Source organism: Triticum urartu, chromosome 1A (genome assembly GCF_056163025.1).
Source record: "Triticum urartu cultivar PI428250 chromosome 1A, HENAU_Tu73, whole genome shotgun sequence".
NCBI lineage: Eukaryota > Viridiplantae > Streptophyta > Magnoliopsida > Poales > Poaceae > Triticum > Triticum urartu.
The window spans coordinates 359,944,593-359,956,362 of NC_141873.1; positions in this window are offsets into that span (position 1 = coordinate 359,944,593).

The window sequence follows — 11,770 nt, forward strand, 5'->3', positions numbered from 1 at the left end:
CATAGGCTAGCTTCTAGGGTTTAGCCTCTCCGATCTCGTGGTAGATCAACTCTTGTAATACCCATATCATCAAGAATAAATCAAGCAGGACGTAGGGTTTTACCTCCATCAAGAGGGCCCGAACCTGGGTAAAACATCGTGTCCCCTGCCTCCAGTTACCATCCGCCTAGACGCACAGTTCGGGACCCCCTACCCGAGATCCGCCGGTTTTGACACCGACAAATGGGCTTCCTCAAAATGCCCTAGGTCTTCGTGAGCAAGCGAGTTGGATGCACCCCCACTTAGTTTCTTTTTGAGCTTTTATACACTTATAGCTCTAGTGCATCCGTTGCATGGCAATCGCTACTCACTCACATTGATATCTATTGACGGGCATATCCATAGCCCGTTGATACGCCTAGTTGATGTGAGACTATCTTCTCCTTTTTGTCTTCTCCACAACTACCATTCTATTCCACCTATAGTGTTATGTCCATGGCTCACGCTCATGTATTGCATGAAGATTGAAAAAGTTTGAGAACATCAGAAGTATGAAATAATTGCTTGGCTTGTCATCGGGGTTGTGCATGATTTAAATATTTTGTGTGATGAAGATAGAGCATAGCCAGACTATATGATTTTGTAGGGATAGCTTTCTTTGGCCATGTTATTTTGAGAAGAGATGATTACTTTGTTAGTATGCTTGAAGTATTATTATTTTTATACCAATATTAAACTTTTGTCTTGAATATGATGGATCTGAATATTCTTGCCACAATAGAGAAGATTACATTGATAAATATGTTAGGTAGCATTCCACATCAAAAATTCTATTTTTATCATTTACCTACTCGAGGACGAGCAGGAATTAAGCTTGGGGATGCTTGATACGTCTCCAATGTATCTATAATTTTTTATTGCTATTATATTATCAACCTTGGATGTTTTATATGCATTAATATGCTATTTTATATGATTGTTGGGACTAACCTATTAACCTAGAGCCCAGTGCCAGTTTCTGTTTTTTCGTTGTTTTTGAGTATCGCAGAAAAGGAAAACCAAACGGATTCCGATTGACCTGAAATTTCACGAAGATCATTTTTGGACCAGAAGAAGCCCACGGAGTACCGGAGGCGGGCCAGAAGAGTCCCGAGGCCACCACGAGGGTGGGGGGCGCGCCCTACCCCCTAGGCGCCCCCTGCCTCATGGCCGCCTCGGGAACCCCCCTGACTTGTCCCCGACTCCAACACCTCTTATATAACCCAAAACTTCCAGAAAGAAACCTAGATCGGGAGTTCCGCTGCTAGAAGCCTCTGTAGCCACCGAAAACCAATCTAGACCCGTTCCGGCACCCTGCCGGAGGGGGGAATCCCTCTCCGGTGGCCATCTTCATCATCTCGACGCTCTCCATGACGAGGAGGGAGTAGTTCACCCTCGGGGCTGAGGGTATGTACCAGTAGCTATGTGTTTGATCTCTCTCTCTCTCTCGTGTTCTTGAGGTGGCATGATCTTGATGTATCGCGAGCTTTGCTATTATAGTTGGATCTTATGATGTTTCTCCCCCTCTACACTCTTGTGATGAATTGAGTTTTCCCTTTGAAGTTATCTTATCGGATTGAGTCTTTAAGTATTTGAGAACACTTGATGTATGTCTTGCATGTGCTTATCTGTGGTGACAATGGGATATCACGCGATCCACTTGATGTATGTTTTGGTGATCAACTTGCGAGTTCCGTGACATCGTGAATTATGCATAGGGGCTGGCACATGTTTTCGTCTTGACTCTCCGGTAGAAACTTTGGTGCACTCTTTGAAGTTCTTTGTGTTGGTTGAATAGATGAATCTGAGATTGTGTGATGCATATCGTATAATCATACCCAAGGATACTTGAGGTGACATTGGAGTGTCTAGGTGACATTAGGGTTTTGATTGATTTGTGTCTTAAGGTGTTATTCTAGTACGAACTCTAGGATAGATTGAACGGAAAGAATAGCTTCATGTTATCTTACTACGGACTCTTGAATAGATCGATCAGAAAGGATAACTTTGAGGTGGTTTCGTACCCTACCATAATCTCTTCGTTTGTTCTCCGCTATTAGTGACTTTGGAGTGACTCTTTGTTGCATGTTGAGGGATAGTTATCTGATCCAATTATGTTATTATTGTTGAGAGAACTTGCACTAGTGAAAGTATGAACCCTAAGCCTTGTTTCCTAGCATTGCAATACCGTTTATGCTCACTTTTATTACTTGTTACCTTGCTGTTTTTATAATTTCAGATTGCAAAAACCTATATCTACCATCCATATTGCACTTGTATCACCATCTATTCGGTGTATTGGGTGTGTTGGGGACACAAGAGACTCTTTGTTATTTGGTTGCAGGGTTTCTTGAGAGAGACCATCTTCATCCTATGCCTCCCGCGGATTTATAAACCTTAGGTCATCCACTTGAGGGAAATTTGCTACTGTCCTACAAACCTCTGCACTTGGAGGCCCAACAATGTCTTCAAGAAGAAGGTTGTGTAGTAGACATCATGTATCCATGACAGATGTGAGATTGTTAATTAAGGTTTAACTTAAGGTGGCTACTTTAATACACATCTGGGTGGATTAGTTGGGGCACCCTGGAGTACCCAGTGGTTTGCCCGGGCACCTGGAGAACCCAGTGCTTGCCCGAGGGGATCCCGGAGTACCCGTGTGATCACCCTATGGAATGCCACCCAGGCTCAAAGGGATCATGAGATTATTCATGCTAGAAACTTCCGTGTGCAGCCACAAGCTATTATGGGCTCTAGCATAGTGGAGTAAGTTGCATGACCTCTTCCAGTGGTAGGCTAGCAGATGTAGGGGATGTAGGTTGGTACGGTCTACCCGGGGTTAGAGTTAATGCTTTTGAAGGACTGTGTCTCTGTCATCCGTTTCTCAAACACCATGTAGTGCGAGAAATCCAACGGAGGAGATCGAGTCTTGTGGGGAAAAGTGCACAAACCTCTGCAGAGTGTACAAACTAATCATGGTTAGCCGTGTCCCCGGTTATGGACATCTTGAGTATCTGGATCTTGGATTATCATGTTGATCTCATCACTTTACTTAATTAATTTTTTGGGTTGTTAACTTTTAATTGGGATTGAGTTGGAGGAACCTTCTCAATAATTTTCAACCAACTTTGTAGTTAAATAAAATATATTCCTTTGATGTAGGAAAAAATTGGCTTTTCGCAGAAACTTTATAACCATAGAGCCTCCACCAGCCAAATATGCATGTAGTGATAGCTATTATTCATCATTAACCTATGGTGTGAATTTGTCAGTCATTCAATGTACTGACCCTTTGTGGCTGCACCGTCTCATGTTGTAGGATTATCTTACGACGAGTAAGTGATACGTTAGGGTTACAATTTCTACACTCAACTTGCCGTTGGTGTTGATGGGAATCCACAACCTTGTTGTTACCTCCGCTATTTGGATTGAGGTAATAGTATTTATGTTACTTTATACATGTGATTTACCTCTGTTATAAATCCTCGAGTACTGTGTGTGTCAGCATACCGGTCCAGGGATGACACTTAAGCACGGAGACTTGATCCATTCAAGTCGGGTTGCTACACTGATACACAAAGACTTGACCGATTTCGGGTCGGGTCGCTACATTTCTCTTGAGAGCTCATGATTGGGGCATGAATGTAACACTGACTTAAGCCTCCCCCAAGCTTGAGCGATACTTTCTCCTTCACGAGGCCAAAAATTATATATATAATTCCGATCATGATGAACCACATGCATAGAATAAAACTTCTGATGAAATTCCAATTTCAACCGGTTGTAGTTCCATGATCCAATATCATCACATAGCCTATACCATGTCAATGCCTTTACCTTCAAAGATAAAGGGAATTACTTCTTCTTGACAACATCCTCGGGCATACCTGCAAGCTTAAATAATCCACAAACTTCATCCACATAGATTAAGTGCATATCGGGATGTAATGTTCCATCTCTTGCATAAGGAGTAGCTAGAAGTTTGTCTATTATACCCGAAGTAATTTCATAATAAATATTTTCAGTAGGTGAATTAGGTTGAGGAGAAACTCTTTGCTCTTCCGGTCAAGGTGAAGATACCCCAAACAAACCCCTCAAAGGATTATTTTCCATAGTAACAAGTGACAATAAATTTCAGCACACTATATAAATGTTTCCTTACCAAATTCCACTTACCAAAGGCGCTTCACTCCCTGGCAACGGCGCCAGAAAAGAGTCTTGATGACTCACAAGTATAGGGGGTCTATCATAGTCCTTTTGATAAGTAAGAGTGTCGAACCGAACGAGGAGCAGAAGGAAATGACAAGCGGTTTTCAGTAAGGTATTCTCTGCAAGCACTGAAATTATCGCTAACAGATAGTTGTGTGACAAGATAATCCATAATGGGTAACAAGTAACAAAAGTAAACAAGGTGCAGCAAGGTGGCCCAATCCTTTTTATAGCAAAGGACAAGCCTGGACGAACTCTTATATAAAGTAAAGCGCTCCCGGGGACATATGGGAATTGTTGTCAAGTTAGTTTTCATCATGCTCATATGATTCGTGTTTGTTACTTTGATAATTTGATATGTGGGTGAACCGGTGCTTGGGTGCTTCCCTTCCTTGGACAAGCCTCGCACTTATGATTAACCCCTCTCGCAAGCATCCACAACTATGAAATAAAATTAAGGTAAACCTAACCATAGAATGAAACATATGGATCCAAATCAGCCCCTGACGAAGCAACGCATAAATTAGGGTATAAGATTTTGTCACTCTAGCAACCTATAATATACTTATTACTTCCCAATGCCTTCCCCTAGGCCCAAATAATGGTGAAGTGTCATGTAGTCGACGTTCACATAATACCATTAGAGGAGAGACAACATACATCTCATCAAAATATCGAACGAATACCAAATTCACATGATTACTTATAACAAGACTTCTCCCATGTCCTCGGGAACAAACGTAACTACTCAAAAACATATTTATGATCAAGATCAGAGGAGTATTAATTATCATTAAGGATCTGAAAATATAATCTTCCACCGAATAAACCAACTAGCATCAACTACAAGGAGTAATCAACACTACTAGCAACCCACAGGTACCACTCTGAGGTTTTGAGACAGAGATTGGATACAAGAGATGAACTAGGGTTTGGAGAGGAGATGGTGCTGGTGAAGATGTTGATGGAGATTGACCCCCTCTCGATGAGAGGATCATTGGTGATGACGATGGCTTCAAGTTTCCCCTCTCGTAGGGAAGTTTCCCTGGCAGAACAGCTCCGCCGGAGCCCTAGATTGGTTCTGCCCAGGTTCCGCCTCGAGACGGCGGTGCTTCATCCCGAAAGCTTCCTTATGATTTTTTTCCAGGTCAAAACACACCATATAGTAGAAGATGGGCGTCGGGGGCCTGCTAGGGGGCCCACAAGGACGGGGGGGGCGCCCTCCACCCTTGTGGATGGCTGGTGGCCCCCTCTGGTACTTTCTTCGCCCAATATTTTTTATATATTCCAAAAATATTCTCCGCGAAGTTTTAGGACTTTTGGAGTTGTGCAGGATAGGTCTCTAATATTTGCTCCTTTTCCAGTCCAGAATTCCAGCTGCCAGCATTCTCCCTCTTCATGTAAACCTTATAAAATAAGAGAGAAAAGGCATAAGGATTGTGATATAATGTGTAATAACAGCCCATAATGCAATAAATATTGACATAAAAGCATGATGCAAAATGGACGTATCAGGGACCTGCTAGGGGGGCCACAAGTCCTAGGGGCGCCCCCCCCCCAGGCTTGTGGCCACCTGGTGGCCCCCCTCTAGTATTTCTTCTCCCAACATTTTTTATATATTCCAAAATAATTCTCCGTAAATTTTCAGAACTTTTGAAGTTGTGCAGAATAGGTCTCTCAGATTTGCTCCTTTCCGGTCCAGAATTCCAGCTGCCGGCATTCTCCCTCTTTGTGTAAACCTTCAAAAATAAGAGAGAAAAGGCATAAGTACTGAACCATAATGTGTAATAATAGCCCATAATGCAATAAATATCATCATAAAAGCATGATGCAAAATGGATGTATCATGTTGCATGTAAAATTCCATTTTGGGGTTCGCTAGACGAGCCACCGAAATATGAGTATGCGTCATTTTTGACTAGTCTTTGTTATGGAGAGAACAGAGGAGTGACACAAGGTAGAATAAAAAGTATTCATTTTTCATCCATTCATTACTTTGCACTCTTTAATGGCAAATGCATCATGGGCAAGCAAGATTGCAGTAAACTTTGTGCCCCGGATTTTAGTCTCATACACACCACCCTGATAGGAATTAAATGTTATAATCTTCTAGCGATCGTTGCACGGAGATTTCAACATAAGGCTGCTAGCGGTCACTTTTATGGTGGGATTTATGCTTCCCGTGTAGCTAAGGAGCTGGGTATGTCACCTTGGCCCAACGATCCCATTCTACCTACCCTGTACTTAGACTTTGAGGCCATGAAGCACCATAAGTTCCTTAAGGGCACAACCACTAATTATACTTACAACTTGAGGTTCAATAAAAACCCCATTGTACCCATTGCTTTGGTTGCATCTGCTCTCTTTGATTATCATAGTAAAAGAAGATATTGCGTTCTTGAGAGCGAGGCCCGCGAGTACAATGCGGCGATTGAGGCTGCTCGACGGGCTGAGGAGGCCGCACCAAGAGCTTCCGTGTGTTATCACTCTGACTATTATCCAGGCTACGGATGGTGATTACCAAGCTAGGCCAAAAGCCAAAGCTTGGGGGAGTACATGTTTTCACCGACATTATATTCATGTTCACACATTCCATTCTAGTTGTCGGTGTCCACACTTTTTCATTGTATTATCCATGCTAGATTTATTTTCTTGCTTTCTTCTTGTGTGTTTGAGAAACTTTTAGAAAACCCAAAAATATTTCTCGCTTCTTTTTGGTTTTTCTTTCTAGTTTAAATTAGTTGTAGTATTAAAAGAAAACCCAAAAAGATCTCTCGTTTGCTCTTTTGCTTGTTGGGAGCTTTCCCGTGTAAATACTTTTTCTCTTTTTTTGTTTTTCCTTCTTTAATTTGCTTTCTTCAAGCAAAACTGAAAACTCCAAAAATATTTCAGTGTGTTTCTCTGAAATTCTTTCTTTTTTATTGAGTCGTACCAAGGAGAAGACCACGCTGAAAATGTTGAGTGGCTCTCCTATGCATTACTCTTGATCTAACAAAGAACCCATATTACCTTGTCTTCTCCTTTTGAATAAAATGCTTGCAGATTTTAGCTTAGTCCACGTCACTCTTGCACTATTATCATTTTCATATCATTCTGTCATGCAAGCGAAAGGCAATAATGACGATATTTGATGAAGTGACGGTGGCAGAGAGAAGCAGGTATGAACTCAACTTGGTTTTGTTTTTGTAAATATGTTTAACTCAGTATCCATGATTCAGCATATTATGGTCAAACATGTTTGCAATGACAATTAGAGATTATAGTTGCTCATGCCATGCTTAACTAGCTAGGGGTGGATAATGATTTATCTTGGGTGTCAACATGCATTAAAATGATTGTGATGTAGTATGATGATATGGTATCCTCCTCTGAATGTTTCAAGTGTCTTAACTTGGCACATGTTCACGCATGTAGTTGAATCAAAACCAACATAGCATCCACGATATTTATGTTCATGGTATTCATATCCTACTCATGCTAGTATTCAATGTTGATTATTCATAATGCATGTTCATGACCGTTTTCGCTCTCTAGCTAGCCGCTTCTCAACCTATTTGCTAGCCTTCGCCTATACTAAGCGGAAATACTGCTTGTGCATCAAAATCATTAAACCAAAGTTATTCCATATGAGTCCACTATATCTACCTATATACAGTATTACCCTGCCATTCCAAGTAAATTTGCATGTACCACCTCTAAATTTTCAAATGAACATCTGTTTTGTGTGCCTGGACAGCTCACGGAGCGACATGGGGTGGTCAGTATCTTCCATGCTAAGCGGGTTATTCTCATGATGAGTGTTTATTCACTTGTTCTTGCACGAGAGGGGCGGTATAGGGATGCCCAGTCCTGAAATAAAAAATTGTAAATAATTAAACAAAAATCCCCCAGGATTGTTGTTGGTATGGACGGTACCCGTGGATTCGGCTAGCCATGGAGTGTGTTTGTTGGTGGAGCGGGAGTAAACTTTACTTTTAACACTTGGGAACTGCCGCTAATTTGTTTAGCACGGAAGATATTGAAAACTCTTGGTCGTAACATTGACAGGAAGGGTGCACCTCCCAAAATTATATTTATCTCTATTTCAAGCTTTGAGCTCTGGCACCTCTGCAGATCCCTGCTTCCCTCTGCGAAGGGTCTATCTATTTACTTTTATGTTAAGTCATCACCTTCTCAAACAAGTGCCAGATCTGAGAGCACTATTGTCATCCTCATGCATTGTGTTTAGTTAATGTTGAATGCATCATGACTGGATCTCTTCTACCATGAATTACAATGTTTAGTCGCTGCTTGAACTTTGGAGGTGCTCTGCATTTATGTTTTGCAGGGCTAGAGACATACCAATACTGTCATATTATATTATGATTGTTTTGACAAAGTGTTGGCATTTGAGACATTTAATTATTGCTTGCTAGTTGATTATGTCATTGATATGAGTTAATATAATTTTTAAGAGTTATTGTTGATATAGTTAGTCATGATCTTTGCTGAAAACTTGGGTGCTATTTAAGCATATATATGTAAACAAGAACAAAAGAGTTTGTAAAAGTTTTTCTTTATCACTTTTAGTTTGTCAACTGAATTGCTTGAGGACAACCAATGGGTTAAGCTTGGGGGAGTTGATACATCTCCATCGTATCTACTTTTCCTAACGCTTTTGCTCTTGTTTTGGACTGTGATTTGCATGATTTGAATGAAACTAACCCGGACTGACGCTGTTTTCAGAAGAACTACCATGGTGTTGTTTTTGTGCAGAAATAAAAGTTCTCGGAATTGGAGAAAACTTTTTGAAGATTTATTTCAGAATATATAAAAAATACTGGGACCAAGAGCCACCAGAGGGGGTGCCCTGGCTGCCCATAAGACACCAGGGCGTGCCCTGGTGGGTGGTGGGGCCCTCGCGGCTCCGATGACCCTAATTCCAACACTATAAAATCCTATTTTTCCAGAAAAAATAGGGGAGGAAGTTTCATCGTGATTTACGATACAGAGCCACCGCCGCCTCCTGTTCTTTAACGGGAGGCTAGATCTGGAGCCCGTTCGGGGCTCCGGAGAGGGAATCTTCAGTCTTCATCATCACCAACCCTCCTTCATCACCAATTCCATGATGCTCCCCACCGGGAGTGAGCAATTATTTCATAGGCTCGCTGGTCGGTGAGGAGTTGGATGAGATTCATCATGTAATTGAGTTAGTTTTGTTAGGGCTTGATCCCTAGTATCCACTATGTTCTGAGATTGATGTTGCTATGACTTTGCTATGCTTAATGCTTGTTACTAGGGCCCGAGTGCCATGATTTCACATGTGAACCGTTTATGTTTTCACCATTATATCTATGTTCTAGATCCGATCTTGGAAATCATATGCACCTATTACGTGTTATGCTCCATAAACCCCAAGGTGACAGTAATTGGGATACTTTCCGATGATGACCGTAGTTTGAGGAGTTCATGTATTCATGTGTTAATGCTTTGTTCTGGTTTTCTATTAAAAGGAGGCCTTAATATCCATTAGTTTCCTTATGGACCCCGATGCCACGGGAGGGTAGGACAAAAGATGGCATGCAAGTTTTTTTTCCATAAGCACGTATGACTATTTACGGAATACATGCCTATATTATATTTATGTACTGGAGCTAGTTCTATGTCGCCCTAGGTTATGACTGTTATATGATGAATATCATCCAATGAATTCACCGGTCCAATGCCTACAAGTTTTCCACATATTGTTCTTGCTAAGTTACCATTGCTATTGCTACTGTTACAACTGCTACAAAATTACTGCTGCCACTGCTACGGTTACTACTGCTATCACTATTACTGTTGCTATTGATGTTACCACTACTATCAAAACTATCAAACTATTGTGCTACTGATCACTTTGCTGCAGATATTTAATCTCCAGGTGTGGTTGAATTGACAACTCAACTGCTAATACTTAAAAATATTCTTTTGCTCCCCTTATGTCAAATCAGTAAATTTGGGTTGAATACTCTACCCACGAAAACTATTGCGGTCCCCTATACTTGTGGGTTATCAGAGCTCTCTATGAGCGATACGATCAAGCTACTCACTCAAGAGCCCCCTTGATAGTACGACAATCAATCCTATAACCCGGTCTCCCAACTAACACCACGAGACCGGTAAAATAGAAAACCTATCAAGGATAAACCTTTGCCTTGCGCATAGTCCACTTGAGCTAGATGGTGACGATCTTGTACTTCTCAAGTTGGACCACCTTTCTTGATTGCGCGGGCTTGATGAAGACTAGTAGATTGCTCCCCCATACTCCACTATGGGTGAGCCACTCTTCGACATATCTTCACAAGTCCATTGTCACCACAATGGAAGACAAGCTTCAAGCACGTGATCTCTTCGTGATGCTCCACTTGAACTTGCACGCCGCAACCTTGATTATGATCACCACTTGATGTCATCCTCCATGAGTTCTATGATATCTTCATTTTGATGCACGCTCATGGAAACATGCCAAACCCCACAAGGAATACTCACATGGATCACGGGTTAGTACACAAAGCATAATGGACAATGCTCACCATACCACGGGATCACTTGATCCCACTCGGTACATCTTCTACGCTTTGTGTGTTATCTTCTCTCATCATAAAGATGATTTCTTGAAGGTAAACATGAATGTTCACACAATCTTATTCTTCAAGACATGCTTGCAATAAGCTCAACTCTCACATGACCAATCTTTGGATAAATCCTTGAATACCACCTTGGTCAACACATAATCTTCTACTTATAGCATTGAAACCAACGAATGATCTTCAAGCAAAGCCTATGGACAAACCCTTCAAATGTAACTCAAGGAAACCATTAGTCCATAGGGATGGTCATCAATTACCAAAACCAAACATGGGGGCACCATGCTCTTTCATAAGCCCCTACACTCAGTTCCCGGGTCGCCTGGCAGGCAAGACCTAGCAGTCAGCCGAGAAGATGATGGGAGCAGTCGGCGGCTACCAATGATACCTCACAACCATGATGTCTTAAAGGCGGCAGTTACCCAATGGTGGAGTAATCTAGTTAAATATGGTAGTTATTAGCAGTAAATGCTAGGAAATAGTCAGGCACACTTGAGGCCATGAACCACATTAACACCAACCCATTATGTGACCCCTCCTAGTGCACTCTATATAAGTCGAGAGGGGAGCACCGGGCTGAGGGTTGAACATTCACGTCTTGTACCTTACACAAGAGCTAAGAACACCACATGAGAAGGGTATTACCTCCACCGAAGAGGTCTCGAACCTGTATAAATCGTTGTGCGTACTCCCACCTGCACTGTTCAGTAGATACAATTGCCTCTACATTCCTACCCCCGTAGATTTGTAAGGAATATACCCATGACCACCACTGCGCCTGGAGTCGAAGGAGGGAGAGTGCCTCCTTATGACATCTAGGCCAGGAGGAATAAGAGGAGTGACATGTCCCCGAAAAGCTTCCCTCCACCAGTAGGATACATATGTGAAGTCTTCATGACTGATAGTTGACCATTGTTGGGCATCGGGGACATCGG